This window comes from Rhinoraja longicauda, chromosome 11, assembly GCF_053455715.1.
Source record: "Rhinoraja longicauda isolate Sanriku21f chromosome 11, sRhiLon1.1, whole genome shotgun sequence".
Taxonomy (NCBI): domain Eukaryota; kingdom Metazoa; phylum Chordata; class Chondrichthyes; order Rajiformes; family Arhynchobatidae; genus Rhinoraja; species Rhinoraja longicauda.
Genome location: NC_135963.1, coordinates 57,175,349 through 57,198,144, shown reverse-complemented (window position 1 = coordinate 57,198,144; position 22,796 = coordinate 57,175,349).

Genomic DNA, 22,796 nt, shown 5'->3' with positions numbered 1-22,796 from the left:
ATCACAGTGAGGGTGTGCCTGGAGCGATCACTGTGATGGTTGTTTGTGTTAAATTGTAATTGTGTGTCTTGTGTTCTTTATTGTTTACTGCCGGACCCTGACGTGAGAGGACGCTGGCGATGTTTGATCGCCACTTCTCCGTCAGGACAAATCTTTTGTTTGTTTTTATGTCTTGTTTGCTTGTAAAGTGTCTTTGAGTATCTTGAAAAGCGCTATATAAAATAAATGTATTATTATTATTATTATTATGTATGGCAGAGTAGACTCGATGGGCCGAATGGCCTAATCCTCCTATGACTTATGAACATATGCAGGGAATAGAGGGACATGGATTATATGCAGGCAGATGAGAGTTGGTCTTGGCATCATGTTCGGCACAGATATTGTGGGCTGAAGGGCCTGTTGTGTGCTGTACTGTTCTACGTTCTATGTCGATGTTTATACAATACCATACAATACAATACAATATATCTTTATTGTCATTGTACAGGGGTACAACGAGATTGGGAATGCGCCTCCCATACGATGCAATAAATTAATTAGCTAGTCAGTATTAATTTAAACAACCCAATGAAACAAATTGGAACAGTTTTAAAACAGAATAAAGTGCAAGTAAGTCTGTGCCGGTTCACTGTGCGATGTGACCATCCAGCTCAGCAGGACCGGTTCATAGCAGCTATGGCCCTGGGGATGAAGCTGTTCCTGAGTCTGGAGGTGCGGGCGTAGAAGGCTTTGTATCGTCTGCCCGATGGTAGAAGTTCGAACAGACAGTTGCAGGGGTGTGAAGAGTCTTTGTGGATCCTGGTGGCTTTCTTGAGGCATCGTGTGTTGTAGATGCCCTCCAAGGCTGGTAGCTGTGTTCCGATGGTCCTCTGAGCTCTATGGGACGTTTAAGGAAACCAGAGCACCCTACGGTGACCTTTCAGCCTAACTTCCCCAATACTGACTAGCTAATTAATTTATTGCATTAATTTCTGCCCCCATGTTTTCTCCTATTTCCAACTCATTACAACAAATACAGAAGTGGACCCAGAAAAGAACCCAATAAGTCTGAAGGAGGGTCTCGACCTGAAACGTTGCCCATTCCTTCTCTCCAGAGGCGCTGCCTGTCCTGCTGAGTTACTCCAGCTTTTTGTGTCTGTCTTCGGTTTAAACCAGCACCTGCAGTTCTTTCCTACCGATAAGATAGCGTCTTAACGAGGTTGTGTTATTTAAAGCCATCTCTGGAAGGATCAATCAGTGGAAAATAAGCAGGTCTGGCATTTAGTTGGTGTGCAGAGATGACCACAGCCCACACAAAGGGTGGAAATAAACGGAACATTTTAGACATCAATCATTTAAATTTAAAAAAAACGTGCTGCAGGAGATATCCTGCAAACTTTCCAGTGCGTCAAGGAAGGTCATCAGATAAAAATCAACGTTGGTTACTTTGGGGCACTTGGTCACAAAGTGTAATGGCCACGAAGATATAACTTGAAAATATGGGGGCGTTTCCAAGAAATGTAAATGATGGCATCTCTTATATACTTATTATAAATAATAGCAAAAGTCAGACTGATCACAATAAGATTATTTATTCCCAGCAAAATATTGTTTCCATAGAATCAGGGCGGCACGGTGGCGCGGCGGTAGAGTTGCTGCCTCACAGCGCCGGAGACTCAGGTTCGATCCTGACTACGGGCGCCGTCTGTACGTTCTCCCCGTGACCTGCGTGGGTGTCTCGAAATCTTCGGTTTCCCCCCACACTCCAAAGACGTACAGGTTTGTAGGTTAATTGGCTTGGTATAAGTGTATACATGTAAACTTGTCCCTAAGTGTGTGTAGGACAGAGTTAATGGTCGATGCGGACTCAGTGGGCCAAAGGGCCTGTTTCCACAGTTCCTACACCATTTTAGATTTAGATTTAGATTTTAGATTTAGAGATACAGCGCAGAAACAGGCCCTTCGGCCCACCGAGTCCGCGCCGCCCAGCGGTCCCCGCAAATTATCACTACCCTACACAGACTAGGGACAATTTTTACATTTACCCAGTCAATTAACCTACAAACCTGCACGTCTTTGGAGTGTGGGAGGAAACCGAAGATCTCGGAGAAAACCCACGCAGGTCACGGGGAGAACGTACAAACTCCGTACAGACGGTGCCTGTAGTCAGGATCGAACCTGAGTCTCCGGCGCTGCATTCGCTGTAAGGCAGCAACTTTACCGCTGCGCCACCGTGCCGCCCGTGAAGAAGGGTCTCGACCCGAAACGTCACCCATTCCTTCTCCCCAGAGATGCTGCCTGACCTGCTGAGTTACTCCAGCATTTTGTGTCTATCCATGATGTCAGTGTTCCTTTTTCTCTCCCATTTTATTTCAGTTTACACTTGGACTGCGTGGGTTTCTCAAAGATATTGTCTGACCCGCTGAGTTACTGCGGCACTTTGTGTTTTACTTAGGATTCAAGTATCTGCAATTCTTTGTGTCTTCCAGATTCAGCTTGGGTCTGTATTCTCCGGGCTTTGGAAGATTTAGTTGTAAACATAGAAAATAGGTACAGGAGGAGGCCATTTGGCCCTTCCAGCCAGCATCACCATTCATTGTGATCATGGCTGATCATCCACAATCAGTAACCCGTGCCTGCCTTCTCCCCATATCCCTTGATTCCACTAGCCCCTATAGCTCTATCCAACTCTTTTTTAAATTCATCCAGTGAATTGACCTCCACTGCCACCTGTGGCAGGGAATTCCACAACTCTCTGGGTGAAAACATTTTTTCTCATCTCAGTTTTAAATGGCCTCCCCTTTATTCTTAGACTGTGTAGCCCCTGGTTCTGGACTCCCCCAACATTGGGAAAAAATTTCCTGCATCTAGCTTGTCCAGTACTTTTACAATTTTATACATTTCTACAATATCCCCTCTCACCCTTCCAAATTCCAGTGAATACATCTGACGGGTAGCATAAAAGACAATCCCAAAAGATTTTATAAGGGGGAAAAGGGTAACTAGAGAGAGAGTGGGACCTCTCAGGAACCAAAGCGGTCACCTCTGTGTGGAGCCACAGGAGATGGGCAAGGTCCTCAATGAGTATTTCTCCTCTGTATTTACCGAGGAGAAAGACAGTAGGACAGAGGAAATTGGAGCAGTCACTGGAAGTGTCATGAGAGCAATCATGACTGCTGTCGAGGAAGTATTGAAGGTAGTGTCATGCTTGAAGGTAGACAAATCTCCGGGGCCTGATTAGATATATCCGAGGACATTGCGGGAAACTAGTCACAGGTAGATAAGGTGGTCAAAAAGGCTTTTGACCCTTTGGCCTTCATCAGTCAGAGTATTGAGTGTAGACGTTGGGAGGTCATGTTGCAGTTGTATCAGACGTTGGTGAGACCGCATTTAGAATATTGTGTTCAGTTCTAGGCACCATGTAATAGGAAAGATATTGTCACGCTTGAAAGGGTTCGGAAAAGATTTACGAGAATGTTGCCAGGACTAGAGGGTGTGAGATATAGGGAGAGGTTGAGTAGGTTGGGTCTCTATCCGATTCTGTAAATTTCCCCGGTGTGGGACGAATAAAGGAATATATTATTATTATTATTATTATGGAGCGCAGGAGGATGAGGGGAGATCTTATAGAGGTGTACAAAATCATGAGAGGAATAGATCGCGTGGATGCCCAGAGTCTTTTATCCAGATTAGAGGAATTGAGGACTAGAGGACATAGGTTTAAGGTGAAGGGGAAAAGATTTAATAGGAATCCGAGGGGTAACTTTTTCATACAAGGGTGGTGGGTGTATGGAACAAGCTGCCAGAGGAGGTAGTTGAGGCTGGGACTATCCCATCGTTTAAAAAACAGTTGGACAGGTACATGGATAGGACAGGTTTGGAGGGATATGGACCAAGCGCAGGCAAGTGGGACTAGGGTAGCTGGGACATTGTTGGCCAAAGGGCCTGTTTCCACACTGTATGACTCTATGACTCTCTATGACTCTTTGAAGAAGGATCTCGACCCAAAACGTCACCCATTCCTTCTCTCCAGAGATGTTGCCTGTCCCACTGAGTTACTCCAGCATTTTGTGTCTATCTTCGGTTCAAGCCAGCATCTGCAGTTCCTTACTACACATACAGTTTTGACTAGTTTAGTTTATTTTAGCTAAGTTTGGAGACGCAGTGTGGAAACAGTACCTTTGGCCCACTGAGTCCAGCGATCACAATACACTTGCACTATCCTACACATTAGGGACTATTTACAATAATTTTACAGAAGCCAAACAAACCTGTATGTCTTTGGAGTGTGGGAGGGGACAGGGGCACCCAGAGAAAACCCGTGTGGTCATGGGGAGAACGTACAGACTCCACATAGACAGTATCTATAGTCAGGACTGAACCCCGGTCTCTGGTACTGTAAGGCAGCAACTCTACCGATGAACCACTGTGTCACCCATAAGGCATTGGAGACCACATTTGCAGTATTTTGTTCAGATTTGGTCACGATGTTATAGGAAGGATGTTGTCAAGTTGGAAAGGGTGCAGAGAAGATTAACGAGGATGATGCCAGGACTCGAGGGCGAGTGTGAGCAGGCTAGGACTTTATTACTTGGAGAACAGGGGGATGAGGGGTGATCTTATAGAGGTGGACAAAATCATGAGAGGAATAGATCAGGTAAACGCATAGTATTTTAGACAATAGACAATAGGTGCAGGAGGAGGCCATTCGGCCCTTCAAGCCAGCACCGCCATTTAATGTGATCATGGCTGATCATTCTCAATCAGAACCCCGTTCCTGCCTTCTCCCCATACCCCCTGACTCAGCTATCCTTAAGAGCTCTATCTAGCTCTCTCTTGAATGCATTCAGAGAATTGGCCTCCACTGCCTTCTGAGGCAGAGAATTCCACAGATTCACAACTCTCTGACTGAAAACGTTTTGCCCAGAGTTAGGGGAATTGAGAACCTTAGGACATAGGGGCGAAAGATTTAATAGGAACCTGAGGGGTAATTCTTTTTACACAAATAGTAGTGGGTGTATGGAACGAGCTGTCAGAGGGGGCAGGTACGATCACAACGTTTAAGAAACAGGTGGACAGGTAGTTTAGCTTAGTTTAGTTGAGTTTAGTTTATTGTCACATGTACTGAGGTACAGTGAAAAGGTTTTGTTGCATGCTAACCAGTCAACAGAAAGACAATACATAATTACAATCAAGTCTTCCACAGTGTACAGATAAATGATAAAGGGAATAATGTGAATAACGTTTAGTGCAAGATAAAGCCAGTAAAGTCCGATCAAAGATAGTCTATGGGTCTCCAATCAGGTCGATAGTAGTTCAGGACTGCTCTCAAATTGTGGTCGGATGGTTCTGTTGCCGGATAATGGATAGGACAGGTTTAGAGGGATATGGGCCAAACGCAGGCAGGTGAGACTAGTGTAGATGGGACATGTTGGACAAGTTGGGCCGAAGGGCCTGTTTCCATTCTGTATCACTCTATGATGCTAGCACTCTATGTGACAATAATAACTCGGAACCTACACATAATTTCAGTAGCACGAAGTGCTTTGCAAGTCGCCTTTGAATTCCCAAGCATTCTTAACTTGAAACATTAACAAAGACTGAGCACAGAAAGAAAGTTTATAAAGTGATAAAGGTTATAAACCACTGTTCAGACACACCCAAAATCCCCTTCCCTGAACCACTAATCTTTTCGACACCGGCAGGAATGTAAAACATTGTCTTAATACGTCACAGGGAATGAACTGTTGCTATTGAGCCAACAAAATGAAATGCTTCCATTTAGAATCACTAATTGGCGTGTGGAGTGTGGCGTGTCTCAATGAAATGTTAATATAACGGCTCATTCTTAATAGCAGTGCTGAAGCGAGCCTAACCACATGCCTGACAACCCACTGCTTCCAAAACAGTGCAGTCCATCTCACTGTGGAAAATCAGAGGGTTCCAGTGATGTCAATAGTTCCAAGCCTCAGATTTACTGCACAGAGATGGGTCCAGGAAATCATGGGTTTTGAGACTTAGATGTCCATTCTCGGAACCGATCATCGGCAATCGAGATGTGGTGACCCTCATTGATACGCCCACCGAAGCTTAGTTCGTAGTTTCATAAGGGGTCGGAGCAGAACTAGGCCATTTGGCCCATCAATTCTACTCCGCCATTCTATCTCTCCCGCCAAACCCCATTCTCCTGCCTCCTCCCCATAACCCCTGACACCCGCACTAATCAAGGATCTATCTATCTATCTCTGCCTTAAAAATATCCATTGGCTTGGCCTCCACAGCCTTCTGTGGCAAATAATTCTACTAAAGATTCACCGCCCTATTGATATAGAACACCAAACGCACAGCCCAGGAATGGGCCCTTCAGCCCACAATGTCTGTGCCAAACATGATGCCAAGTCCAACTCTTATCTGCCCTCTCCCTCTCCCTCTCCCCCCTCCCTCCCTCCCTCCCTCCCTCCCTCTCTCCCTCCCTCTCTCTCCCCCTTGCTCTCTCCTCCCTCTCGCTCTCTTTTCTCTCTCCTTCCCCCTCTCCCCCTGTCTTTTACTTCTGAGGATATGACCTCCAGCCCGAGACTCTCCCACCAACTCTTATCAGCCTACGCGTAATCCGTATTCTTCGACTCCCTGTATCATCCATGTGTGTATCCAAAGGTCTCTTAATGCCACTATCGTATCGGCCTCAGCCACCAACCCCTGCAACACGTTATCGCGGCACGGTGGCGCAGCGGTAGAGTTGTAGCGAATGCAGCGCCGGAGACTCAGGTTCGATCCTGACTACGGGCGCCGTCTGTACTGAGTTTGTACGTTCTCCCCGTGACCTGCGTGGGTTTTCTCCGAGATCTTCGGTTTCCTCCCACACTCCAAAGACGTGCAGGTATGTTGGTTAATTGGCTGGGTAAAATGTAAAAAATGTAAAAATTGTCCCTAGTGTGTGTAGGATAGTGTTAATGTGCGGGGATCGCTGGGCGGCGCGGACTCGGTGGGCCAGGTAGAACAGTCGTTGCTGTGCCTTCTTGACCAGCGCAGCAGTGTTATCAGACCTCCCTCAGCCTCTGCGATAAAATCCAAGTCTGTCCAACCTCCCCGTGTGCAACACCCTTTAATCCAGGTATCATTCAGGTAAACCTTCTCTGCGCCTTTTCCAATGTCTCCACATCCTTCCCTTAACAAGATGACCAGAACTGCATGCAATACTCCAGATGGAACCAAGTCTGAAAGAGCTGCATCATGATTTCCTAACTCTGAAACCCATTGTACTGACCACTGAAGGCAAGTGCAGATGAGGCAATTGAAGCAGGTACAGTAACAATGCTTAAAAGGCATTTGGACAGGTACATGGACAGGAGGGGTTTAGGTGGATGTGGGCCAAGTTTGGGCAGGTGGACAAGTGTTGATGGGGCATCTTGGTCAGCTTGGGCAAGTTGGACCGAAGGGCATATAGTTTCAGTATATGACTCTATGACCTTCTATGACTATAGCAGATACCACATGAAGACTACATTGAATACCAACAGAGTCGGGGAGAACAGAGCCATCACTTGCCAGGCTTTCTCCTGCCCCTCTTGTCTTCAAGCTTTCTTCCTGCCCCAACATAATCAGTCTGGAGAAGGGTCCCAATCCGAAACGTCGCCTATCCGTGTTCTGAGTCAGAGTCAGAGTTTGAGTTTAGTTTATTGTCCCGTGTACCGAGGTACAGTGAAAGTATTTATTCACAAAATGCTGGAGTAACTCAGCAGGTCAGGCAGCATCTCAGGAGAGAAGGAATGGGCGACGTTTCGGGTCGAGACCCTTCTTCAGACTGAAGAAGTACAGTGAGAAGCTTTTGCTGCGTGCTATCCAGTCAGCGGAAAGACAGTACATGATTACAATCGAGCAGCCCACGGTGTGCCTGATAAAGGGAATAACGTGAATAATGTTTAGTGCAAGATAAAGTTCAGTAAAGTCCTCCAGTCGTTGGTGATAGGATGGTTGGGTTGCCTGGTAACAGCTGGGGAGAAACTGTCCCTGAATCTGGAGGTGTGCGTTTTCACATTTTGCCTGATGGGAGAGGGGAGTAGAGGGAATGTTCAGGGTGTGACTCGGACTTACCGAGGAAAGTGAGGCATGGAACCATTGATTCATTCTGACTGTAAGCCCAATGCCATTGTGTGCAGCAACAGGAAAATATTCCAGTCCCAGAGAGAACACTTTGATTAAAGGCACAGATGGAATGTGACTAAATAAAAAAACATGTGTTTTCCCTGGAAGTGAGTTTGGTTTGTGTGATGGTCTGGGCTGCTTGCTTCCACAGTTCTCCGTAATTTCTTGCGGTCTCGCATTGAGCTGCTCCCAAAACCAAGCTATGGTGATCCCGATAAAATGCTGCCTGACATGCTGAGTTTTAGATTTTTTTTTTAGATGTAGAGATACAGCGCAGAAACAGGCCCTTCGGCCCACCGGGTCCGCACCGCCCAACGATCCCCGCACATTAACACTATCCTACACCCACTAGGGACAATTTTTACATTTGCCCAGCCAATTAACCTACATACCTGCACGTCTTTGGAGTGTGGGAGGAAAACGTCCCGCTGAGTTATTCCAGCATCTTGCGTCTACACCAGAGATGATTGTTCTGTGGTATTGGCAGGGCTTGGTGGAGATGGGCCACATCTTCATGTTGCTAATCATGAGCATTGCCAAATTGCAACTGCATCCACTCAGGCAGTTGACCGAGCTCCCAATATATTCGACCCACTTTCATGTGTGGCAGAATGCCTACCGTTTCTCGTGGTCCATCCAGAAAGCTGAGTCAGATTGCCTGGTGCACATCCACCACATTGTATTCCCTCTGGAAGGCAACTCCGGACTATCAAAGCAGCCACAGCCAGACATAAAGACAGCTTTTTTCCACGAGTGATAGTTCTACTCAATAACCAAAGCCTGTAGCCGCTTTTTTTTTAGATTTAGATTTTAGATTTAGAGATATAGCGCAGAAACAGGCCCTTCGGCCCACCGGGTCCGCGCCGCCCAGCGATCCCCGCACACTAACTCTATCCTACACCCACTAGGGACAATTTTTAATTTATCTTTTTACATTTGCCCAGCCAATTAACCCACAAACTTGTACATCTTTGGAGTGTGGGAGGAAACCGAAGATCTCGGAGAAAACCCACGCAGGTCACGGGGAGAACGTACAAACTCCGCACAGACGGCGCCCGTAGTCAGGATCGAACCTGAGTCTCCGGCGCTGCATTCGCTGTAAGGCAGCAACTCTACTGCTGCGCCACCGTGCTGCCCTTTTTGCTCTGGTTTATTTTCACCCACATGTTTAGACCATAATGGTGTATCCTTATTGTTTTTGATGTGTTTATGCTTTATTCTTCATTGTTAACTGTATGTTTGTGTTGTGATTTGTGAGCGGAGCACCAAGGCACATTCCTTGTATCTGCACATGCTTGGCCAATAAACTTATTCATTCATTCATTCATTCAAATGTCAACCTCCAAATCATTCACCACTAAAGGGCTGCAACTTGGAGACATCAGCAAACGTTGATCACCAAGCTAACTTTCTCTCTCTCTCCCTCTCTCTCTCCCTCCCTCCCCCAAGAATGGATGATGATTCGGGTTGAGACCCTGCTGAAGAAGAAGGGTCTGAAGAAGGGTCTCAGCCCCAAAACGTCACCCATTCCTTCTCTCCAGAGATGCTGCCTGTCCCGTGGAGTTACTCCAGCATTTTGTGTGTACCTTCAGTTTAAACCGGCATCTGCAGTTCCTTCCCACACAGCAACCTCACACACTCCATGTACACGTGGACCCCACACACTCCATGTACACGTGGACCCCACACACTCCGTGTACACGTGGAACACGGACTCTTCCTCGCCACAGATAATACAAGCGGCCGGCGAGTCCGTGAACCGGCTCAAACATTTATTACACACAACGGCTCTATGCAACACTCTCCACCCCAGGTCGCCGATGTAAAGGGGGAGGACTCCCTTGTAGAGTGACCTCCACTGGGGACCACCCCCGCCATCAGGTGGCAACACGGATCTCCAAGGCGTATCCGGACGGAAGACGAAGGCGAGGAGGTGCAGAGTGTGCAGGAGCATCCTGTACAGTAAACGTCTGCCTACATCATGGAACGGCACGCTGGGCATCTGGGAGAGGCGGCTCAAGTTGTGCGGGGCCGGCTCCCGGGAAATATTCTGGAGCCTTGGCCCGATGAGCAGTTCCGGCGGAGTGGGGGCAAGATCGGCCGGATTCACTCCACTCTTAACACATCGCGGTAGCCGCTTGGCATGTCCCGTGTCGACTGATGGCCGCCACCGGGAGCCGGCAAGCAAGCAAGCAAGCAAGCTATCTCTCTCTCTCTCTCTCTCTCTCTCTCTCTCTCTCTCTCTCTCTCTCTCTCTCTCTCTCTCTCTCTCTCTCTCTCTCCCTCTCTCACCTCTCACCTCTCTCTCTCTCTCTCTCTCTCTCTCTCTCTCTCTCTCTCTCTCTCTCTCTCTCTCTCTCTCCCCCACTCACCTCTCTCTCTCTCTCTCATATTATCTGAGCCCCACTCACTCTGTGACGTCTTGCATTGCACAATGCCCCTGGGTTCCCAAACTGCAGGAAGTTGTTACTGGTGCACAACTGAGCACTTCCATTGGGAATTGGAAATGTGATAGGCAGAGTGTGTGATGGAGTTGACATTTGGATCAGGCATTCTTTCCTCCAGCCACAAGAGACTGCAGATTGCTGGAATCGTGAGCAGCAAGTCAGACTGCTGGAGGAACTCAGCAAGTCAGTCGAGGTCTGTGGAGGGAAACCGATGTACGATCTGAGGTGGGAATCCTCTGGTTTCCCCCCTCCCCAACTTTGCAATCCCTCTGACTCATTCAGAGAGGTTGTGTTCACCAAAAACACAAAGTCTTGCCTTGGTAATGATAGAAACATAGGAAATAGGTGCAGGTTCCTATTAAATCTTTCCCCCCTCACCTTAAATCTATGTCCTCTGGTTCTTGATTCCCCTACTCTGGGCAAACTAAACTAGTTTTAGTTTCCCCCGGGTGCTCCGGTTTCGTCCCACATCCCAAAGACGTGCGGGTTTTCAGATTAATTGGCCCTCTGTAAAGTGTGTAGGGAGTGGATGGATGCAAAAATGGGATTTACACACAAGGGCTCAATGTTTAGAGATACAGCGCGGAAACAGGCCCTTTCGGCACACCGGGTCCGCGCCGCCCAGCGATCCCCGCACACTAACACTATCCTATACCCATTAGGGACAATTTTTACATTTACCAAGCCAACTAACCTACAAACCTGCACGCGTTTGGAGTGTGGGAGGAAACCGAAGATCTCGGAGAAAACCCACGCAGGTCACGGGGAGAACGTACAAACTCCGTACAGACGGCGCCCGTAGTCGGGATCGAACCCGGGTCTCTGGCGCTGCATTCACTGTAAGGCAGCCATTCTATGCTGCCCCTAATGTTGGGAGGACTCAGGGGATATGGGGAGCAAGCAGGAATGGGGTACTGATTCAGCCGTGATCATATTGAATGGCGGTGCTGGCTCGAAGGGCCGAAAGGCCTACTCCTGCACCTATTTTCTATGTTTCTATCATTACCAAGGCAAGACTTTGTGTTTTTGGTGAACACAACCTCTCTGAATGAGTCAGAGGGATTGCAAAGTTGGGGAGGGGGGAAACCAGAGGATTCCCACCTCAGATCGTACATCGGTTTCCCTCCACAGACCTCGACTGACTTGCTGAGTTCCTCCAGCAGTCTGACTTGCTGCTCACGATTCCAGCAATCTGCAGTCTCTTGTGGCTGGAGGAAAGAATGCCTGATCCAAATGTCAACTCCATCACACACTCTGCCTATCACATTTCCAATTCCCAATGGAAGTGATCAGTTGTGCACCAGTAACAACTTCCTGCAGTTTGGGAACCCAGGAGCATTGTGCAATGCAAAACGTCACAGAGTGAGTGGGGCTCAGATAGAGAGAGAGAGAGAGAGAGAGAGAGAGAAGAGAGAGAGAGAGAGAGAGAGAGAGAGAGAGAGAGAGAGAGAGAGAGAGAGAGAGAGAGAGAGAGAGAGAGAGAGAGAGAGAGAGAGAGAGAGAGAGAGAGAGAGAGAGAGAGAGAGAGAGAGAGAGAGAGAGAGAGAGAGAGAGAGAGAGAAAGAGAGAGAGAGAGAGGAGAGGGAGGAGAGGGAGGGAGGGAGGGAGGGAGGAGAGAGAGAGAGAGAGAGAGAGAGAGAGAGAGAGAGAGAGAGAGAGAGAGAGAGAGAGAGATATACCGGGGGAAACTAAAACTAAAGCTATAAGAGTTTCGATTAATACTAAAACTAAAGCTAAATCTATAAGGAACAGCAGAATCCTATCTTGACAACGGAACACGGCAAACTGGCTCCTGCGTTAGTTTAGTTTAGTTTAGTTTAGAGTCAAGATTCAAGAGGCAAGAGTGGTTTATTGTCATGTGTCCCAGATAGAACAATGAAATTCTTACTTGCTGCAGCACAACAGAATATGTAAACATAGTGCACTGTAAACAACATGATAAATGAGAGAGAGAAAAAAGGTTCAGTGTGTGTCTATATATACATACTCACACAAATACACATATACCTGTATATGGATCACACACACCATAGATATACACATATGCACACACAAACGTACACACAAAAACCCCCCAATAATAGTGCAATAATAACAATAATAATCTACATTCATAGTTTATTTGAGCTTGTGGTGTTTAACAGCCTGATGGCTGTAGGGAAGAAGCTGTTCCTGAACCTGGACGTTACAGTTTTCAGGCTCCTGTACCTTCTTCTCGATGGCAGGGGTGGAATGAGTATGTGGCCAGGGTGGTGTGGGTCTCTGATGATGCCGGCTGCTTTTTTGAAGCAGCGACTACTGTAAATCCCTTCGATGTCTGAACCCACAATGGACTGGGAAGTGTTCACAACTTTTTGCAAACTTCTTTGCTCCTGGGCATTCAAGTACTGAAGCAGGTCGTGATGCAACCAGTCAATATGCTCTCTACTGCACAGTTAGTTTAATAATAATAATAATAATAATAAACATTTATTTTATATAGAGCTTTTCCAAATGCTCAAAGACGCTTTACAAAAACAGTCAAGACATAAAAACAAACAGACGAACTGTCTTGACAGAAATTAGTTTAGTTTAGTTTAGTTTGCCTAGTGTAGGGGAATCAAGAACCAGAGGACATAGATTTAAGGTGAGGGGGGAAAGATTTAATAGGAACCAGAGGGGTGATTTTTTTACACAAAGGGTGGTGGGTGTATGGAATGAGCTGGCAGAGGAGGTTGTTGAGGCAGGGACTATTGCAGTGTTGAAGAAACCTTTGGACAGGTACAAGGATAGGACAGGTTTGGGGGGATATGGGGCAAAGCAGGCAGATGCGACTAGTGTTGCTGGGGCATGTTGGTCGGCATGGGCAAGTTGGGCTGAAGGGCCTGTTTCCGCGCTGTATGGTTCTATGATTCTATGAAACAAGAGGAACGTGCAAACTCAACAAAGATAGCACCCAAGGTCAGGATTGAACCTGGGTCCCTAGACACTGGGTCCCTAGACATCAGCTCTGCTAACTGCGCCGTCTGAGGTAAACACTGCTCTGCGGAACCTCAGTGGGCGAAGAAGTCCTAAGTGAGACTCTTTGTCACGCACACCTGGAGAAGATGGAGGATACCGCCCAGAGCATTCACATCCAACATGGGGCTGTTGGGAACCAGATTAGGTTCAGGTAGACACAAAATGCTGGAGTAACTCAGCAGGACAGGCAGCATCTCTGGAGAGAAAGAATGGGTGATGATTCGGGTTGAGACCCTGCTGAAGAAGAAGGGTCTGAAGAAGGGTCTCAGCCCCAAAACGTCACCCATTCCTTCTTTCCAGAGATGCTGCCTGTCCCGTGGAGTTACTCCAGCATTTTGTGTGTACCTTCAGTTTAAACCGGCATCTGCAGTTCCTTCCCACACACTAGGTTTAGGTTTATGTCTATTATTGTCAATTGTACTGAGGTGCAGTGAAAAGCTGTCCAAACAGATTACATAAAACTATACATAAATGTAATCAAGACAAACTCAAGTGCAATAGATCGAACAAAAGATGCAGATTATAGTTCTCAGCATTGTAGTGCAACAGTTCCATAGACAAAGTCCAATGTCCGTAATGGGGTAGAGGTGAATCGGACAGTAGATTACAGAAGGGCCGTTTAGAAGCCTGATAACTGAAAGGATGAAGCTGTTCCTGAGTCTGGTGGTGCGCGCTTTCAAGCTTCTGCACCTTCTGCCGGAGGGAGTGCAGAGAAGGAGTGACCGGGGTGGGACAAGTCTTTGATTATATTGGCTGCTTTTCCGAGGCAACCTGAAGTGGAGATGGAGTCAATAGTGGAAAGGGAATACTGTGACAATCCGGCAAAATTAAGCATCCAGCATTGCCATTATTGTGGAAAGAATGCAGTGAAGATTAATGAGGGTGTTACTTTGTCAAGTGTGAGATAAATGATCAGATTCAGTTTATTTTTTTTTAAATTGTCTTAGAAATAGAGCATTGAAACAGGCCCTTCGGCTCACCGAGCCTGTGCTGACCAGAATAAATCAAATCAAATCAAATTGCTTTTATTGTCATTCAAAAATAGATTTGAATGAAATTGTCGTTACCATGCAGTCACAAACAATAAAGAGCACAAGACACACAATTACACAAGTTTAACACAGACTTGTGTTATCACAGTTATTCCTCCCTGTGATGGAAGGCAAAGAAAAGTCTTATCTCCTCCTCCATTCCTCTCCCACGGTCAGGCAGTCAAACTGCTGCCTCGAGGCGATCGAGGCCCCCGACTCCCGAAGCCCCCGCCGGGCGATGGAAGGTCCCAGGCCTAGCCGAGCAGGCCGATGAAGATCCTGAACCCCCACCGGGCGATGGAAGGTCTCAGGCTGAGCAACGCAGGGCGATGAAGGTCCTGAGCCCCCACCGGGCGATGGAAGGTCCCAGGCCGAGCCACGCAGGGCGATGAAGGTCCTGCGAACGGGTCGATCGAGCCTCGCGATTCGGGCGGTCGAAGATGCCACGGCTGGAGCTCCCGAAAGCCGGTCGCCAGCCAGGGACCTGCGAGCTCCCGATGAGGAGGTAGTTAAAGCAGGCACTTTGATAACATTTAAGAGAAATTTGGATGGTACGTGGATAGGACATGTTTAGAGGGATATGGGCCAAACGCGGGCAGGTGGGACTAGTGTAGATGGGGCATGTTGGTCAGTGTGGGCAAGTTGGGCTGGACAGCCTGTTTCCACACTATGTCACTCTATGACTCCATAAATCTTTTTCTGCATTCTTTCCAGCTTAATGGCATAATTATAAAGTCACCTCAAAGTGCAGGCTTCATAATAGTTACCAGCTGCATTCTTACTTTGATACTGGGCAGCAGTTAAATGTTCCAAGAAGTCCTCTCCTTATCATTCATGTGTATCTCCATGTTGTGGTCACAGCATAACATTAGTCATAAGCTCATGTGGGTGACATCAACATCCATCTGTGACTAACATTCATTGTTTTCCGTTATTAAGGGATATTTTCAGTCATATATTTCCCAGAAAAATCTTTTAAAATGCAAAAGAGTTGGAGAAACCCAATCTCAATCTCGTTGTACCCCTGTACAATGACAATAAAGATATATTGTATTGTATTGTATTGTATTGTACAACGGGTCAGGTAGCATCTCTGGAGAAGTGTAAAAGTGCATGCCTCCAGATTCAGGGACAGTTTCTTCCCAACTGTTATCAGGCAACTGAACCATCCTACCACAACCAGAGAGCAGTGCTGAACTACTATCTACCTCTTTGGTGACCCTCGGACTGTCCTTGATCGGACTTTGCTGGCTTTACCTTGCACGAAACGTTTTTCCCTTGTCATGGATCTATACACTACAAATGGATTGATTGTAATCATGTATTGTCTTTCTGCTGACTGGATAGCACGCAACAAAAGCTTTTCCTCGGTACATGTGACAATAAACTAAACTGAACTAGATTGCACTGAACTGAACATGGGAAGGAGATGCTTTGGGGCGAGACCCTTCTTCAAACTTTTAAAATGAAAAGCCATGGCGGCGCGTGCAGACGCAGCGGCCCCACGCTCTCCCGATTTTTCGAGTGTTTTTAATGTTTTCTCAAGTTCGTCAAGTTTGTTAAGTAGACAGTATAGTCGTGAGTTCTTGCTGGACAAGAAAACAACAACATCAACAACACTGGACGCTACGCTTGCAGAGGAACTTAGCGGCCTCAGAATACTCTGCCTGACCTTGGCCTCGAGTGCTGCCCCCCGGCTGGAAAGGAGACGCCGCAGGCCGTGTGAGAGGAGACGCCGCAGGCGGTGTGAGAGGAAGCAGAAGAGGGGTAAGCGCGGAGGCATCCGGGCTAGGCTAGCGGCTAGCCCACACAGACCGGCTATTCCGAGCATGCTAATGGCTAATGTACGCTCACTGGACAATAAAATGGACACTATAAGACTTCTCCGGTCGACCCAGCGTGAGGTGAGGGAATGCTGTGTTTACGTTTTTACGGAAACATGGCTTAATGACAACACTGGGAGGTCCATGGGCTGCTGAGGGTCCGCAACGTTGCCTTCAGAGAGGGCAATCCAGCCGGTTTCAGAGCAGCCAGGGCCAACCTTTCCAGTGGCATCAGGAAAGCCAAACAACACTACACCCGGCGCATCACAGCCCACTTCAGTGACAGCAGAGACACACGGAGCCTGTGGAAGGGTATTAGGACTATCACGGACTACAAACCCTTACCACAGACCTGTGACAGTGACACCTCTCTCCTGAACGACCTCAACGGCTTCTTCGCACGCTTTGAAGCACAGAGCAACACACCTGCGCAGAAAACAACCCCCCCCCCAACGACCAGGCTATTTGTCTGTCTCCAGGCAGTGTGAGGAGCACACTGTTAAGGATTAACACCCGGAAAGCTTCTGGACCTGACAACATTCCTGGCCGTGTGCTAAAAGACTGCGCAGCTGAGCTCACAGATGTCCTCACAGACATCTTCAACATCTCCCTGAGCCAGGCTGTTGTTCCCTCGTGCTTCAAAGAAACCACCATCATACCTGTGCCCAAGAAGTCTTATCCATCCTGCTTCAACGACTACCGCCCTGTAGCGCTGACTTCAACCATCATGAAGTGCTTCGAGAGGCTGGTCATGAAGCAGATCAGATCCAACCTCCCCCCCTCCCTGGACCCGTTTCAGTTTGCATATCGAGCTAAGCGGTCCACTGAGGATGCCATCTCCTCTGCTCTACACCCAGCCCTCACCCACTTGGACACTAAAAACTCATATGTTAGGATGCTGTTCATAGACTTTAGCTCAGCATTCAACACCATCATCCCCCAGCAGCTGGTTTGTAAACTAACAAACCTGGGCCTCAGCCCCCTTCTCTGCAACTGGCTGCTGGACTTCCTCACTGCCAGACCCCAGTCTGTACGGGTCGGCAGCAACACATCGGACACCATCACGCTGAGTACGGGTGCCCCACAAGGATGTGTGCTAAGCCCCCTGCTCTTCACCTTGCTGACCCACGACTGCACACCCACCCACAGCTCCAACCACTTCGTCAAGTTTGCGGACGACACAACCGTGGTGGGTCTCATCAGCAACAACGACGAGACCCACTACAGGAAGGAGGTGAACCAGCTGGCCGCGTGGTGCACAGACAACAATCTCTTCCTGAATGTGGAGAAAACAAAGGAGATAGTTGTCGACTTCAGGAGAACGCACACCCAACACCCCCACCCACTGACCATCAATGGTGCTGCTGTGGAGCAGGTGAGCAGCACCAAATTCCTGGGGGTGAACATCACCGAGGATCTCTCCTGGAGCAACAACACCACGTCCATCGCCAAGAAAGCCCAGCAGCGCCTCTACTTCCTCCGCAAACTGAAGAGAGCGGGAGCCCCCACACCCATCATGTACACTTTTTACCGAGGCGCCATTGAGAGCATCCTCAGCAGCTGCATCACTGTGTGGTTCGGAAGCTGCACAGCCTCCAGCCGTAAGACCCTGCAGCGCATAGTGAACACTGCTGAGAGGATCACTGGCGCCTCACTCCCAACACTCCTGGTCCTTTACACCACCCGCCTCACCCGCAAAGCATTGAGCATTGTGGGTGACCCCTCCCACCTCTCCAACAGCCTCTTCACCCTCCTGCCTTCAGGGAGAAGGTTTCGCAGCCTGAGGTCGAGCACCACCCGACTAAAGAACAGTTTTTTCCACCAGGCTGTCAGGATGCTGAACTCTCTCCCCTCCCTCCCTCCTCTCTCCCCTGCCCCCATTGGACCCGGACATTAACACCCCACACACACGCACATCCAGCACCAGACATTTTTTTTAACGCTGCTATGGACAGGCTTTGCACTACTGTTCATTATTATTTATTTTTTATTATTATTTTTTTATTATTATTATATTATTATTATTATTTTATTTATTTATTTATTATCATTTATTTTTTTATTGTAATATATTCATCTTCATCTTTTTTTCATTGAAGTGACTATATTTTATATTGATTGTTGTTTGCTGTGCCTTTTTAATTTTAACTTAATTTTATGCACTTTATTCCTCGGGATTGTGGGAAACGGTATTTCGATTTTCTGTCTGTGTAAACTAACTGGAAATTGACAATAAAGTTGACTTTGACTTTGACTGCTTCAAACCCCAATGGCCCACCTTGCCCACATGGTCTCACCGTCACCATTAAATTCCCCACCGGGTCCGCGCCGCCCAGCGATCCCCGCACATCAACACTATCCTACACACACTAGGGACAATTTTTTAAAACATTTATCCAGTCAATTAACCTACATACCTGTACATCTTTGGTGTGGGAGGGAACCGAAGATCTCGGAGAAAACCCACGCGGGTCACGGGGAGAACGTACAAACTCTGTACAGACGGCGCCCGTAGTCAGGATCGAACCTGAGTCTCCGGCGCTGCATTCGCTGTAAGGCAGCAACTCTACCGCTGCGCCACCGTGCCGCCTGATCTGCACAGAAGTCATGAAAACGTGGCTTGGCTTGGCCATGCTTGGCCAGGCTGACTTTGCAATGCTGCCATGACAACGGGCTTTCATGGTCAGGTTACAAACTCTTACACAGGGCAACATGGTGGCACAGCGGTACAGTTGCTGCCTTCCAGGGCTTGCAGCGCCGGAGACCTGGGTTTGATTACGACTACGTGCGCCGTCTGTACGGAGTTTGTACGTTCTCCCCATGACCATGTGGGTTTTCTCTGAGATTTTCGGTTTCCTCCCACACTCCAAAGACGTACAGGTTTCTGGGTAAATTGATTTGGAATAAGTGTAAATTGTCCCTAGCGTGTGTAGGATAGTGTTAAGGGGCTGTCCCACTTTAGGCGATTTTAAGGCGACTGCCGGTGACTAGGCTGTCGCCGACAGTTGGCCGGGGTGTCGCGGGCATGATCGTGAAGAGTCTTCCAAGAATCATAGTGGATCTCGGCGCGTCGCTGAGAAATCAACCGGTTTGAAATTTCTCGGCGACAGCTGGCTTGTCGCCAGGTATCGTTGCTTATTGCGGGCGCTGTCGCATGCTGTCCCCAGGTTTGCTAGATTCTCTTAGATGCATTTAGAAGCATGTAACATTAAAATAAGTAAAGTCATTTCAAAGTACCATAAAATACTTGTGTTTAACCAATTTATTTACCGTCAGGACATTTGACAGGTAGATTGGAGGCGACAGTTTGACGGTCAGGTAAGCGTGGGAAGTTTTGCGATGTTTATGGCCATCAACGATTACATTTAAAGTAGGCTCCCAACCCAGATATGCAACCCAGAAAACAGATATGCATCTCCCGTACATTTTCAAAGAATGCCCACACACTTTTCACAAAAATCCACTTAACCACTTTAAAAATTATTTTTTAATACAGCTATTAGTAAACTGGGAGTCAATCCATTTTTTTTTCCTTGTTACCGTGAAGCTAGGTTTTCAGGCAACCCGGGCAAGATGTTTTATTTCAAAACTCTCAAGTACTTACCGACTTGTCAGTGATTTCAGCGAAAATTAGGACGCCGGAGAAGCATTGACAGCGTGGGAATTTTCGTGAAGTTTTTGGCCTCAGCCATTACATTAAAAGTGGGCTCCAAACCCAGATATGCAACCCAGAAACCAGATATGCATCTCCCTTACATTTTCAAAGAATGCCCACACTTTTCAGAAAAATACACTTAATCACTTTTTTATTTTTATTTTTTTAATACAGCTATTAGTAAACTGGAAGCAAATCCAGTTTATGCCTTGTTACAGTGAAGCTTGGTTTTAAAGTAACCCATACAAGATGTTATAGTTCAATACTCTCAAGTACTCACCGACTTGTCAGTGATTTCAGTGAAAATTAGGTCGCCGGAGAAGCATTGACAGCGTGGGAATTTGGCGATGTTTCAGAAGACGCTGTAATCTCGACCTGACTCGGCATTGTCGTGGTCATTGTCGTGGTCATTGTCGTGGTCACTGTCGTGGTCATTGTCGTGGTCATTGTCGTGGTCGTTGTCACTGTCGTGGTCACTGTCGTGGTCACTGTCGTGGTCACTGTCGTGGTCACTGTCGTGGTCATTGTCGTGGTCATGGTCGTCGGGTAAAAGAAAAGTTTGGCGATCTGCCATGACTTTGACAGTCGCCGGCAGTCGCCTAAAAAATCGCCTAATGTGACACAGGCCCTTTAGTGTGCGGGGATCGCTGGTTGGTGTGGACTCAGTAGGCCGAAGGGCCTGTTTCTGCGCTGTACCTCTAAACTAAACTAAACTTAAAACAACTGGGACTTGAAAATGGCGACTGTAAACTGTCTCAGTGTACTACGGCTATACACTTGTGCTGTATCTGAGATCTTATCTAAGATGTATCTAAGTGGAGATCTGTCCTTTTCCTTTGTTTCAGCCACTATATTCTGCATAAGCTTTGCAGCATTGTGTGCTAGGCACATGCTAGAGGCTCTCTCACTTTCTTTCCCACACCTGCTTGAGGCTACGTAATCACAAAAATGCTGAGCTTGCTAAAGCTAGTAGTAATCAGTAGCCCTAGACCGCAGAATGTTCCAGCTTGTCTTCAGGAGACAAAAACACAAATGTATAAAGAACATAAACAATAAACACCACACCAACTAAAAACCTTGAACAATAGCATGTTAGGACCTTATATGGGAAATCTGACTTTGTTCCAACTCTCAGCCGTATAAGGGAAAACTGACTTAATTCCAATATTGATTGGTTGTGCTAATTGTAAATAACTGAATTCTGCGGTTTGGGGGATAAAAGGGGCTTCATTCTAGGGGCTGGTGTGACATGTTTCCACTGGCCCCGGAGTCCGCAACTCTGTGTGTGCTTTTAGAAACTTGTCCAAGATATCTCTAATAAAGTAACAGGTAAAGACTGTGCCGTTTCTGATTATTGTCATCCAACTGACTGCGAACGAGAAGTCGAACTCGACATTTGGTGGCAGCGGTGGGATTCCACAACAAAGATCGATGCATAGTGGCTGAGACTCGAGGGCACGAGGATCGAAGAACGGTGGAATTGGCCAGTAGAGTGAGTATCTTATTTGGCCACTCTATTTTCCCCGTCTTTGTGACTCCTCTATGACCCACCGATCACCGCTGATGTGTTAATCTGCGTGACGGAATCTCGGGGGTCAGTTGGACGGACAGGTGGGTAAGGATTTTTAGGAAGGATCGTTGAGTCTAAACGGTAAACGAGGGTTAAAGGCCCTGAGGTTTCAATCCTCTCAAGATAAAAAAAGGTCTAACGCGTTAGCAGCTAATAAGGTGTACCGTGTCTCATTACGGGACATAGAATAAAAGGTATAATAAGACTCAACCAATAATGATCCTCGGGTAAATTATAGAGCATAAGTGTGTTTTGTGTGTGTTGTATATAAAGAGTTGAAATTAAAGAGTTGTATATCAGGACAAGGGAGTACCTCTCTGCCTAACACCCAGCCTTAGACCGGTTGTTAAGAGGGGAAATCCCCCACGCGAAGGTCAGGACCCTGAAGTGGGCTGCCAAGGCACGAGAGGAAACTCAGGGAATATACAACTCCTTTTACAACTCCTTTTACAACTCCTTTTACAACAACTTAATTATAGAGCATAAGTGTGATTTGTGTATTGTGTGTGTTATATATAAAGGGTTAAAATTAAAGAGTTGTATATCGGACAAGGGAGTACTTCTCTGCCTAACACCCAGCCTTAGACCGGTTGTTAAGAGGGGAAATCCCCAACGCGAAGGTCAGGACCCTGAAGTGGGTTGCCAAGGCACGAGAGGAAACTCAGGGAATATACAACTCCTTTTGATTATACAAATGGGGAATGTAATAGATACCACCTCGGACGACAGGTCCCCTTCTTAACCTTTTATGTGATAAGCTCCCGGAATATGCTAAACGATTCCGACTATTATCGGGGGCCCTTAATAAGAAACTAGGACCTACTGTGTGGCCATTAGGGGGGTCAGATGACCTGGAGACTGTCCAAAAAGCCCAGGAGCTTATCTGGACCCGAAACCGCAGTAAGGAAGCAAAACTTCTGATCCAGAAGTGGCGGGAGTTTTGCCAAGAAAAAAGGGATAAGGAGATCTTATCTAGTTGGCAGGACAACGCTGTAAAATTGGGCATTAAGTTGACAGACGAAGGAAGTCCTAAAACTGTAGACATTTTAAAAAAGGAGGTGGGAGAAGAAAAACGGAAACATGCGACCGTAACTAAACAAAATAAAGATGTACAATCAAAAGATGTACAATCAAAAGAATTGCGCA